Here is a 13,145-nt window from a genome sequence, read left to right on the forward strand (position 1 = left end):
GACTGGAAGGCAGACATAGCATTTACCTCATTCCAGGGAGCCAGTAGACACTTTGCACAGTTGAGAAGTATTTCTATTGTTTTTATCCTTGCCTGAAATGGTGATTGTGCTGGGAATTGTTTCTAGTAACACACTGCTCCTGTGTGTGTATAAATATTCCCTGGCTGGGGCCAGCTCATCACACAAGATGACAATCCACGTTTCCCTTCCCCCTGCCTTCCCCTCTCTCCTCTCCTCTCCTCTCTACCAGCACAGCAGATTCCAATAATAAACCCATCACTGTGAGAGCCAGGTGTCATCCAAGTTCATTTGCTGCAGAGTTTGATCTATCCTCTGCTCTGAGATACAGGTTTCAGAGTATTTTATGAGATGTGCTTCACAGCCATGTATCATGCAAGGCATTCTGCAGCATTTTATGAGCTATGTTTTATAAAATTTTATCCCATATTATGTAGAATATTTTAGCGGTAAGCTGTTTTTTAGGTGAGCAGTTCCAGCACAAGCCTGTGTACATATGAAATTGCACAGAGAAAATGGGAATGTCCTCAAAACACTGTTAACACTTAACCTTCCAGAAGACCTTTGCTGGGCTATTTATTTTGTTATGGAGCTTGTGCAGTCCACAGAAAAGATAAAATGGGACTTAAGGCACAGAGACTGCTTTGCTATGGCTATTTAGCTTTACAAAGCAGAGATGTCTTGGCTCATTCAGTGTCCTCTGCACTGCAGGAGGGACAACGTGCCAAGAAGCAGCACCTCATTCCTCACTGGGCTCCCCTCTGCTTTCCTGAACATGCAAGCTCTTTGCTTCCAGGTCTCTTCAAACACACACATCCTCCATTTGCTGGACTGACCATTTAGGTGCAGCTCCTATTCTGCATTTGCAGTTATTTGTCTTCTCCAGTGCCACACTTGCTCTGCTAGGCAAAGCACAATGCTGCTGCCAGGCCCCATGGACCTGCAATCCACAAGCACCCCACTGCCTTTCAGACAACCCCACAGTACCACAGGGCTCATTCCAGCGGGGATCAGGACATCAAACAGTTAACAACCCCTAAAAGTGGCAAGAAATGAAGAAGAGGCATGTGAGGACTGTGGGAATCATTATTTTTGTAATGGAAATGGAACCAAAAAAAAAAAAAAAAAATCTGTTAATTGTCTCGGCTTGTATCTAAACCCATGCATAGGTAAGATGCATATCAGCTTCTCAAGGGCAAGGGAGGGATGGGGAGAGTGCAAGATCCCTTGTCAGTCACATAAAACAAGGCCAGGTGCTGAGGGGTGGAAGCACATCTGGTCAGAGGAGGAACAACTGCTTTGACAGGACCAGAAGTGGGTGCAACATCCCCTCGCCATGAGTGAGGAGGCCACCACCGCCTCTGCATCCTGGTTCCTGAACACTCATCCATGTGTGGGACTCAAATGTAGCATGTGACAAGACAGGGTGCTGATGGAGGGGAAGCTGCTCCCCAGCAAAGCAAGCGGCACTCGAGGCAGGGTTGTCCTCAACCAGGAATGAGGAGACCCTGCACAGCTGCAGGAGGACCCCTGGGACACGGAGCATCTCCTCCTGCCACGAGAGGTCACTTTCTGTGCAGCTTGGTGGAAGAGACGGCCCAGGCCCACTTCGCAAAGTTGCTATGAAATATTAACTTTGTGTTTAATTTTTCAAGTCGCTTGCCATTTGTTTAATGGAAGCTGAAACGATGCCGCGACTGTTGAGCCCAGAAGCAGTTTTGCCTTGCCAGATCTTTTTGGGTTTGCAGAAAATGGCAATTTTCATACTTGCATTAGAGAAGCAGAAAATAAAATTGAACATGGCATTTGCATTCACAGCATGAGCATTCAGATCACTGAACTCAGCACGAAAGTTACATAAGGTCCTAATAATCTATACTTGCACATTGCTGGTGTTGTATCATGCCAGCTGTTTTGAAGGTTGTGCAATTCCTGAAAAGGAAAGGAAAAAAAGCTGAAAAATAAAATTGATAAACTCCAAAAGGAAAAAAAAAAAAAAAAAAAAAAGTAGGAAAGTGAAATAAGAAAAAATACAAGATTTTTTTAAATGGAATTTTCTTCCATTAACCAAGGGAAAACAAAACAAATAAACAACTACAATAAAAAACATTTCAGGCTAGTTTTTGATAATTTATTCCTAAACTTTTTTCTGTCTGTTATTTTTAGGATATTTTATTTGGTAGTTTTTTTGTTTTTGTTTTCCTCAGGTATCCTTTGCTATTCATTACTTGATTATGTCAATGAAAACAAAAAAAAAACTCCAGAAAAACATTTTTCTGTTGGAAGACAACAACAAACCAAACATTCTTTCTAATAGCAGAGGACCATAAACTATATAACAAGAACCCTAAAATAAAAATCGCATTGCATTAAACAGAGGGTTTAGGTAGACATGTTTCAAGCAGAGATCTGCTCTAAGAACTGCTATGCTTACAGATATTCAAGCAATTGTGAACTTTGTTCTTCTTCACAACCCCTGAAAATGTTATGAGAAATTGTAACTGAGACAACAGAAGACTGAGGAAACCATTTGAAGAAAACTGTCTCTCATTTATTAATATAAACAAGTAACCCTGATCGCTTAAAAAAAAGAACAACCCTTGGAACTGCTGTGCTCTTACAACTGCTATTTTAAATCAAGGAGGAAGGAAAAACCCTATATATAAACATAGTGACATGTAGGGATCTGTAAAGTCAGGTATGAAATCAAAGTAAAAGAATAACACAGATATGGGAAAGGAAGGCAAGAAGGAACGTGTCACTGTTAGTAATAAGGAGGAGTACATGATATCATGATTCTCAGAATACACTAATGGAGAGTTAATGCTGATTTAGTTAGGACAATCATTCCAGAACATTTAGGCTTCTGTTGTTTACACTGTTCTTTATTTTATATAAATATTTAATCCTCATCAGGCTTTTTGATGGCTTGCCATTAGTCATCAAAGTAAAATATATGGACAGTGGAGCATGCCCAGTCTGATAGGTCTGCTGGCTAACCTAAGGCTCCTAGAGAATAACTATGGTTTTTGTTAGAGAAGTTCGTCCTGTGCCCAGGTGAGCACTGGGTAAGAGCACTAATACCTGCTTCCCTTGTGCTGCTGCAGAAGTCAACAGTCATATATTGTAGGGCCATTCCTTACTCCAGCTAAGAAAGAAGCATAAGGGACAGTCACTGAAAATGTCCCGAGGAGGCGGCCAGTGAGGAGTCCCCAACAAGGCACTTCAAGGGCCATGGGTGGCCCAAACCCCTGCCCCTCTTGGGAGCTGGGCACACACATCAGCTTGGAGCTCACGGCTCAGGAGAGAGGCTTCAGGACCTGGTCTGGCATTAAATAGCTGTTGGAGAAGGTGTCCACAGAGACCTTGACACAAGACTGAGACCTCAAGACCTCGCTTCCCTGGACCAACCAGACTGCCACAGCAGGCTTTGGTCTTGCTCATTTTCCTTTACACCTATGAATCTTTAATTTTACTAGCTCTCTAGGCATCTAGGAGGGATGATAAAGGAGATTCATGTGTAGAGACACAGGAAGCTTTGAAGTAAATAAGTTAGGTACCCAGAGAGTTTAGCTGCTTCCAGAATGAGGGAATTACAGAAGAGTTTTGAGTTGTAATTTTGGTTTTATGTGCCTAATCTCTTCTTAAATTCAGGTGCCTTCAAATTTTTGTAATCTAATTTGAAACACATAGCTGTGAGCTCTTTCCTCACTGTCAGCTGAAAAGCAAGGGCTCTGGGAAGTTGTCTGGGGAAAGGTAAATCTTTTCTATCACACTGAGCTACTGTAGATGCCAAATAGAATGAGGCAGCTTTAAAGGATTTTCCCAAGTCAGCTCAGAAAAAGTGATTATATAGGATTTATGAACCAGCTTCTCATAAATTTAATAATGACTTGCCATTTCCTCCACTTGCTAGATTGCTTAGCACTGATTTTGATGCTCTGATAAAGAAGCATTAATAAGAAACTGTGTGATTTACCTTGAGATGGTATTTCATTTTCTAGAGATAGTTCAGATATATGATGTCAAAATGAAGAAAATAATGCTTGCATAACAGAAGTTAGAAATATGGCATATTCAAGAACTATGTTTAAACTGATGTACTCAGAGCTGTTTCAAATGAATCTGGATTTCTCCCCTAGTCCATACAACATCTCAGGATGACAGGCAAAATGCCCTGTGTGTAGGCCCTGATCAGGCATTCTGTTTAAAGCGAAAGAATTTAGAAAGGTATCGCCTCCAAACTGTTCTGTCTGCTCTCCTCATCACGTTTAGCATGACTGCACTTCATCTGTGTCATTGAAAAACCAGGCAATTTAGCTTAATGAAGTTTGCTGAACTGAGCTGACTGACTTTGCACAGGAGCAGATGAGTGCTCTGGATTCAGCTGGGTGGAGACTTGCAGAGCAGGAGAAACAATTGGGCTCTGGGAACATCTGGTCCATCTGACCACAGTCTAAATTCTCTGTTCCAACATTTTTCCAAATTTACTCCCATGGCAACTGGGCAAATGTGTGGTTCATCAAGACGTAGAATAGTGATACAAGCCATATATCAGTGCACTTAGGTCCTAATGGAAATAATTAGGAAAGGAATCATGATTATGAGGAAAGAAATAAAAAACACCTATTCTGTTCCTGACCAGTGTTATGTTATTAAGGTTATCAAATCTCAAATCTCATTAAGGTTATCTTAAAACCACTGAACAGTCCGTCCTTTTTCATAAACAGCTTCTGTTTTCAAACTTAGTAGCACCAGAATATGTTGACACAGTTCAAAAGACACACATGAAATTTGAGTTCTCCTGTGAAATGCACTGTGGAAGAATGACCTGATAAGTTTGCATGCTTATTGTCTCTCATTAAATTAATATCAGATTCAACAAATGACAAATACAAAGGTGTGTACAACCAACAGTGTTGAAATCCTATCTGGGCTCTGAAAGAGTATGCTTACTATACCTTCATAGGAAAAAAAAAACAGTTTGAGCAAGTGATGTGCCTTGTGATATTTTGTTGGAGAGCACAGGGGCTCTCTAGCAGGCATTTTCACCTCTGAACAAAACAAGCTAACCTATAGCAAACTCTGTTCTTTGTTAGAACCTAAATAAGAGTATTTTGTCATGCAACTGTGTCTCACAGGAACAGCTCTTTAAAATTAAAAGTAAATATGTGAGAATAGTTTTAAAATTTAAAACCTATTACATTAATATAAAAAAGTGTATTATTCTCTGAATAGCTGTTACCTGAGTAGACTCATACACAAAGGAAAAGAAAGAGTAAAATTATTCCTTCATTTGTTACAAAACCTTTGCCACATCGTGTCAAGTCAATAAATATATTTTTATGTTTTACATCTTACAACAAGCTTTCCTGGAACCATTGTATTATTAAACAAATAATTTTATATATAAAGATATCACCCAATGGAATACGTACATCATTGCCCTTTGGGGCAGTAGTAACATAACAAAAGAAATCATGATTCATAATCCAGGTTCATTTGGATTTACCTGTGGATTCATTCAGCGTTTTGTCTTACTCCCTGGAAAACTGTAGGTGAAAGGAGACTTGCTAATAATTGCTAATCAAAACTCTGTCTGGGAGCTGGTTTCTAAATGAGAGTATTGCTTATTAAGACTGGAGATTCCAAGTGTTGCTTTTTTCCTTTGAAAAACTGCAATGGAAAGACCACCTTCCTTTGTTTTGTTTAATACTTATTTTTAACATTTTCTTTCTGCATCCTTAGAAAGAAAGGACCTCTTTTTTTCCTTTTAATCCTCACTTCTTCCCCCGTCCTTCCATAATTTGTCATCTCCTAAAATCCTTCGTTTTACAGTTAAGTAAGCCCTCAGGTTTGTCTGTTTTGGCCCTCATCCCTCCAGCTCTGCATGTTGTTGGGGCTACCCTGGAGTGCCGTGCTGGAAGGAGACTACAGACCACAGCCACCAGCGCAAAACTTCCATCATTTATGAGAGAAATGTTGGCTAAGCTGCATATATTAGAAGTCCACAGTAGACAGCCTTCTATTTTATAGAAGTCTATTTGCCATATGTCATGTCAAATTTTATGCTTCAGAAGAAATAAGAAGTTCGTTGCAAAAGCTACAGCAACCAAAAGCTAGGAAAGAGAGGTACAAAAAACAGAGCTCACGACTCACTACCTGTTCAGATCACTGTGTGTCTACAAAAAGGGAACAAATATGGCAGTAAAGAAAACAGGTTCTGGTTTCAGGACCAGGAAGCATTTGTTATATTCAGTCAAGAGTGAAAAATCTTCTACGTTTTGAAAAATCATCTTATAATGTAGTTTCTCAGATATGACAAAGTCCTGGCCTGCAGTGATCACTAAAGACCTAACACATTTCCAAAGGAAAAGGATATTAGCTGCAGCACTATATCAATCCCAAAACACATAGAGTATTTCTGCCAGTTCATAATGTCTCTGGCGTTTCGGTCTGGAAAACTTAGTTTTCACTCTGTGTGAGGACCCCAAAGGGAGCTTTATTCTTTATTTTTCTCTCCCTTATGCTAAAAATAAAATAAAATAAAAATGGGGTTGAGCAATCTGGCTGTTGTTATACATTCATTTTCCAGGTGTATCTTCTGATCCGTATTAGAAGCATGACCCAGCACAGTGTTATATGAGCTTTTTAACTTTTTATTAAGTTCAGAGTTGCTATATCCTTCTTGTCAGAATTGCTTCCATTCTCCAGGTGGTTTGTTTTTATTTGTTTGTTTTGTTTTTAGGATAGGATCTGTTCACAGAGAGAAGTGCGTATTTTCATTAAACCCCAGTGGATTTTAAATCCTCCTGACCAATATTCCCAGCATCAGTCAACAAGATCTTACCACTTTGCTCATCTTTTCTTTTATTCACAAACTCTTTGTACCAGTGTGCCTTGCACAAAACCAAAAGGCAGGGGTTACAGTCTGTTATTATCTACCCCAAACTGAAAGCAGTTGTGGGATGAATGAGAGGACTGTGAAGTTTGTGAAGCTCTTTCCTGTAATGCCAGACTCTTTGTGTCTCTCATCTGTTCCTGCCCCGTTCCTTCTTCTCTGTAAATCCTCCTTGGTACCCTCACTTTTCCAACAGGAATACCTGTTGGGAATGGCTGTTTGAGGAAAAAGGCAAAGAAGGCAAATTAGTGAGAAGTTAATCTGTCAATTCATTAATTTTGTTGCTACAAAAGAAGATGAACACTTGCATTTAAGCAATTTTTAGCCATAATCCTAGCATTTCCATCTGCTCATTACGCTTGTAAGACCACTTGAATAATATTGCATGAAATTCATTACCAGGAAAGTATACAAAAATTGGAGGAGCAGTAACAAAAAAGAGTTAGTGCACAACAGTGATTTACTTAAGAAGAAAGATTAATAACTAAACTCAGGAGTCCAGCTGAAGGGAAATAATTGGAAAGGCTCTCAAAGGACCCCATGGAAGCTGGCTCAAACCTCAGACCGTGAAAGTCCTTACTCACTTTTATTTAGTCCTCATCCAAGAAAAGTTCTAGTTAAAAATTAAACAGGAGAAAAGTGGCTACAAATATTTTCCAGGTCTGAATATCAAAAAAGGCTTTATATGGCTAATGTGAGCAGTGGCCTTCAGTGGCAAACACCTGGAAAATAGAACTGTACATACGTAAATTGATTTTCTTGGGAAACTTTAGTGGCTACCTCTGAACTAGAAAAGAAAGCAGCTGGGTTCTGTACCTGAACCAGAAAAGAAAGCAACTGGGTTCTGTACATTGGCCCTGAAGGTAAACTGAGAAGGGAGAGAACACACTCAGGGCCTGGGCATCCTCTGGAACAATGTTTGTTGGTATGAGCCAAAATGTGCCAATTCCTCACTGTTATCAGACAAATAACCTCAACAAGCAAAAATAAGCAAGTATATAACAGTGTTTAAGATATATTTACTATTATCAATGTACATAAATATCTTAACGGGGGGTGTCAAGATGATGGGGCCATGCTCTTTTGGGTTGTGCCTGGAAATAGGATGAGAAGCAGTGGGCACAAACTGAAGCACAGGAAGTTCCAGCTGAATGTAAGGGAGCACTTCTTTACTGTGAGGCTGACAGAGCACTGGCACAGGTTGTCCAATGAAGTTGTAGAGTCTCCTTCTCTGGAGACATTCAAAACCCACCTGGACATGATCCTGGGCAACATGTTCTAGGTGTCCCTGCTTGAGAAGGGTTTGGACTAAATGATCTCCGGAGGTCCCTTCCAACCTCAGCCATCCTGTAATTCTGTGATCCTCCTGTATTACACATGCAAAAGACAGAGAATTTTTCTTTTCTAAATCCTCTTTAATTTTGAATTTTTTAACTAGGTCTTTGTGTTTTGGCTCACCAGAAATGTAGAAGTAAGAGTATTACTGAACAACATAGCTCTGTAGGTTACAAAGATAAATTAACAGTCCTGGACTGTCTTGCAAAAACACAAACTTCTACAATTCATAAATGATTTCTTCTTCAAACCATTCATTGTGGCAAGATCCTGAAGAAAAAGCACACAGCCATTATTATTACCCAAACTTTCACTACAGATTGCACTGGGACATTTGGGGAATTTCACAGGAAGGCTGGTGTTTGATTTTCTGTTTGTTGCTGTTATTGTTGTTGTTGTTTTCTCCTGTTTTTCTTTAGCTTTTTCATTAATGGAACACATTGGGATAATGTATTCTTTTTTTTTTTTTTTTTTTTTTTTTAATAAGCCACCAAGTTATATACTGTTTTAGAAGCAGCACTGCAAAGTATTATCCACAACAAAACATGTTTAAAGGAGGTTTTATCTGCTCCTGGAGAATTATATAACAGTTTTGGATTTCTCTCATGAGAGATACAAAACCTGTATGCATGACATGGAGTCTGGTGGATAAATGTAATGTATTTAAGCAAAACTCTTTGTACACATACTTTTAATTATAAAAAGCAGCAGCCATTCTATCCAGAAACTTTTTGTATTAAGGTTGTTTTTCCCCCCTCAGCCAGTGAAAACAAATAAAAGGAGAAGAGAGAAGAGAAGAGAAGAGAAGAGAAGAGAAGAGAAGAGAAGAGAAGAGAAGAGAAGAGAAGAGAAGAGAAGAGAAGAGAAGAGAAGAGAAGAGAAGAGAAGAGAAGAGAAGAGAAGAGAAGAGAAGAGAAGAGAAGAGAAGAGAAGAGAAGAGAAGAGAAGAGAAGAGAAAAGAGAAGAGAAGAGAGGAGAAGAGAAGAGAAGAGAAGAGAAGAGAAGAGAAGAGAAGAGAAGAGAAGAGAAGAGAAGAGAAGAGAAGAGAAGAGAAGAGAAGAGAAGAGAAGAGAAGAGAAGAGAAGAGAAGAGAAGAGAAGAGAAGAGAAGAGAAGAGAAGAGAAGAGAAGAGAAGAGAAGAGAAGAGAAGAGAAGAGAAGGGAAGAGAAGGGAAGGGAAGGGAAGGGAAGGGAAGAGAAGGGAAGAGAAGAGAAGAGAAGAGAAGAGAAGAGAAGAGAAGAGAAGAGAAGAGAAGAGAAGAGAAGAGAAGAGAAGAGAAGAGAAGAGAAGAGAAGAGAAGAGAAGAGAAGAGAAGAGAAGAGAAGAGAAGAGAAGAGAAGAGAAGAGAAGAGAAGAGAAGAGAAGAGAAGAGAAGAGAAGAGAAGAGAAGAGAAGAGAAGAGAAGAGAAGAGAAGAGAAGAGAAGAGAAGAGAAGAGAAGAGGAAAGGAAAGGAAAGGAAAGGAAAGGAAAGGAAAGGAAAGGAAAGGAAAGGAAAGGAAAGGAAAGGAAAGGAAAGGAAAGGAAAGGAAAGGAAAGGAAAGGAAAGGAAAGGAAAGGAAAGGAAAGGAAAGGAAAGGAAAGGAAAGGAAAGGAAAGGAAAGGAAAGGAAAGGAAAGGAAAGGAAAGGAAAATATTCTTTAATTTGCTTTTAAAAACCAATCTAACATGCCTTTGAGAAGAAAATAAATGCCTACAGAAATGCGGGTAAGGGCTTAACAGAATATACTGAATACCTATTTTCTTGCAAACTTGAGACTGGAAACTGACTGCTTTTTAAAAGAAAGCCTAGCATCCTTGTAATAATTAGTTTCCAAGAGCTTATACGAAAGATCATAGAACCATGCAGGAAAACTCTCAGAAATGTACCTGATGTCAGCATCATGGCAAAAGTAACTCACTGATTAATATTCCCCAGGAATACTACTCCCACTTAATATCCATAGGCCCTTGAATTGAGTTCATCTCTCTAGTGTCTGATCAAGAGAAAATGCAATTGTTTGTCAAACACGCTCTACTTAGCACTTTGATGCAGCACAAGCTGATGTTGCTGTGACGTGCTGACAAAGATAGGTATTTTCCTCCTAGATATTTTGAGGAAATTTAGGCTGGCTGCATCAAAGAACAAGATAGGTGGCCTTACACTACACACAATGCTCTTAAAGCGTTATTAGCCTGAGTGTGTGAAAAGCAGAAACATGCACATTAAGAGTTTGATTAAATCTGATAATAGTTGGTTGTTTGCTATTTGATATGGTGATTCTGGCTTCTATTCTAAATCCCATGTTCCCCAAGACAAAGCTGAAACAATCTCTGTCTTGTTCTTACAGGCAAAAACGGAGAAGATGCTGAGAGACTACACAAAACTATGAAAAGAAAAACGGTAGCCAAGACATGAAAAAAGTCATTGCTGAACTTTTTTTAAAGGGATTTAATTATTGAGTTCTATGTGGAGAACTATATGGACTATATAGAGGACTGTAGACTTCATGACATTACTAAATGTGTTTGCTTCTCCTCTACTTTTTAGTAACAGATATTTTAAAATAGGACTTTATATCTATTTCAAAGCATTTTCTCTGCACACCGCATCAAGGTTTTATCAGGTTTTGGTTAATGAAAAGGTTGTGTTGGTTTTTAGATTCTTCTGAAGCCTTTAATAGGGAGCAGTCCTATGTCAGAGCTTTGAATTAAATGCAAAGAACTTGTTTTGCTTCCTGAAGCTCTGATAATGTTGAGCACATTTTCCAAGCATAGTTCAAAATTATTGCTATTGGTATGGTTTATATTGGCAGATTTCCAAGACAAAACATTACATCTGTCTTGGGCAAAAGGATCTATCCTACAATCCTCAAGTTTTCTGAAAGTCTCTCTTCTAGAAAATGATTAAGTACACTGTAATACAAAGTTCTTTCAACAGCCATCATCTTTTCTATTTTTTCCCCTTCCTCCCTGATATTCACATACGACTCAAGCTCTACTAGTTCAATACTTAATAGAGCCTGTGAGACAAATATATCTTATTCATGGTCTTTTAGACATCTTCAGAAATCATTGTCTGGGAAAAAAGAAATCCAATGTCTATGGAATTATCTCTTTTTGTCTTATCTATAGAAATATTACACAACTGAAGAGATTTCACATGAGAAACTATGTTAAGTAACAGTTTTATTTTGTCTGCAGTCAACTTACAGTCCCTTCCCACTAGCTACCACCCTTCAGAAGCTTCTGTATTTTGGCATCTGTTTATGGGATCCCTGGGCCTCCAGAATCACCACCCTTACTATTAGATCATGATAGTAATAGCTGACAACTTCTGGGATTCGAGTTGTCTTCCAGGAAGCTCATTACTAATAGCAAGGATGACTCATTTTTGTTTGGGTTCAGCACTTGAATTAGCTTCTCAAAAGGCAGCTAGTCTGTTGTCTAGAACTTCCCTTCCTCAAAGCTTTGCTGTGGAGATGTTTACTCCATGGCATCCTGAAAAATCAATGAAACCCTTCCATCCCAAGAGAAATGAAAAGTTGAAACCTCACTCTGCTACTCTTGGCTCCTACTTTTATGCTCTGAGGTCCTATAGTCGATGCTCCTGGATGGCAAACTCAGACTCACTTTTGGAGTTTGGCAGATACGAATCTCTTGAATCCCACCAGACTACAGAGGGGAAATGAATATCCAAATGAATTTGAGTCTGGAGGATCTCCTCTGATCCTAGTCAGATTCAATGACATGCTGCCAATCATCCCTTTAAAGGGGATGTCTGTCATGGGGCAACACTGAAAAATGTAGGAAGCCTTCTCATTTAATTCTAGAGGCTGGCATTAATAAAACCCTTCTGTGTATAAATGGCATAAAAGGTACCTGCCAGCATCTTCTGAAAATTGTTTTTAGAGTGGGATTTCAGATGCCTATTTAAAGGATGAAAATTTATATGGGCATACTTTTGATTAAGTGAAAACTTGCTACCATGTGTCAAGACACAAACCAGTAAAAGACAGTGCAAATGATCTCTTCTTGTTCATTGTGACTATTTGCTTTTATGGCTTTGGATTTTTTTCCCGCTGAAAGCAGCAATATTGAGTTCAAATTTATAAATAGATTTTTCCCCATGGACGGAAGAGTAATAACTCCTTTAGTGTCATGTCAGATTATACTCTAAGAGTCATGAATTATCATGGCAGTGATATTGTAGTGCATTAGGAGGTAAAATCATAGGGTTGTCAAAGTGTGTTTTCCTTTTACTGTATGTTCTTGGCTTTTGGGGTGGAATTTAGAGAAAGACATGATGGAGAGAAAGCCAGTTCCCAAAGCTGATCTAAGATTTCAAAGTATTTTTCAAACTAAGATTTAAAACCTTCATGGCAGAGTAATTTTTGACTGAATTTCCTGGCCTTAGGTTCACCTGTTTTTTAATGCCAAACAAACTTTTCTTGTAAATATGTGTTGCAAATTTCTAAATCTATACAACTGCTCTTTTATTTTTATATTTTTCACACTTATAAGAAGACTTTCATGGGTGAAATCTTTCTTGTGCTGGAGTTAATTTTACCATTGACATTATAAAATAAAGGATTTACTTTAGATTATGTTCTCTAACTGCATGGGTAGCAGTATCAAGTAAGGGGAGGGATGAGAACTGAGCAGATGCAAGCCTTAAACTTGGCTTCATTATGTAGATGAACAAAATCGTTTGGTCCCAATTTTTCAAAAGGATCCTCTAATTCTCAGTGCTTGACTATCTAGATTTAGAAAATCAATCCTACTTCTTCCAAGCAGCAAATATAGACATGTCTGGAAATCAGGGTTTACATATCTAAAGCTGGGCACACAGTAAGAAATTCGTTATCAGGATGCATCTAACCCTCAGTATCTCTGTTCCTCAGTTTCCCTCTT

The sequence above is a fragment of the Aythya fuligula genome, chromosome 1, assembly GCF_009819795.1.
Source record: "Aythya fuligula isolate bAytFul2 chromosome 1, bAytFul2.pri, whole genome shotgun sequence".
In the NCBI taxonomy this organism is placed as follows: domain Eukaryota; kingdom Metazoa; phylum Chordata; class Aves; order Anseriformes; family Anatidae; genus Aythya; species Aythya fuligula.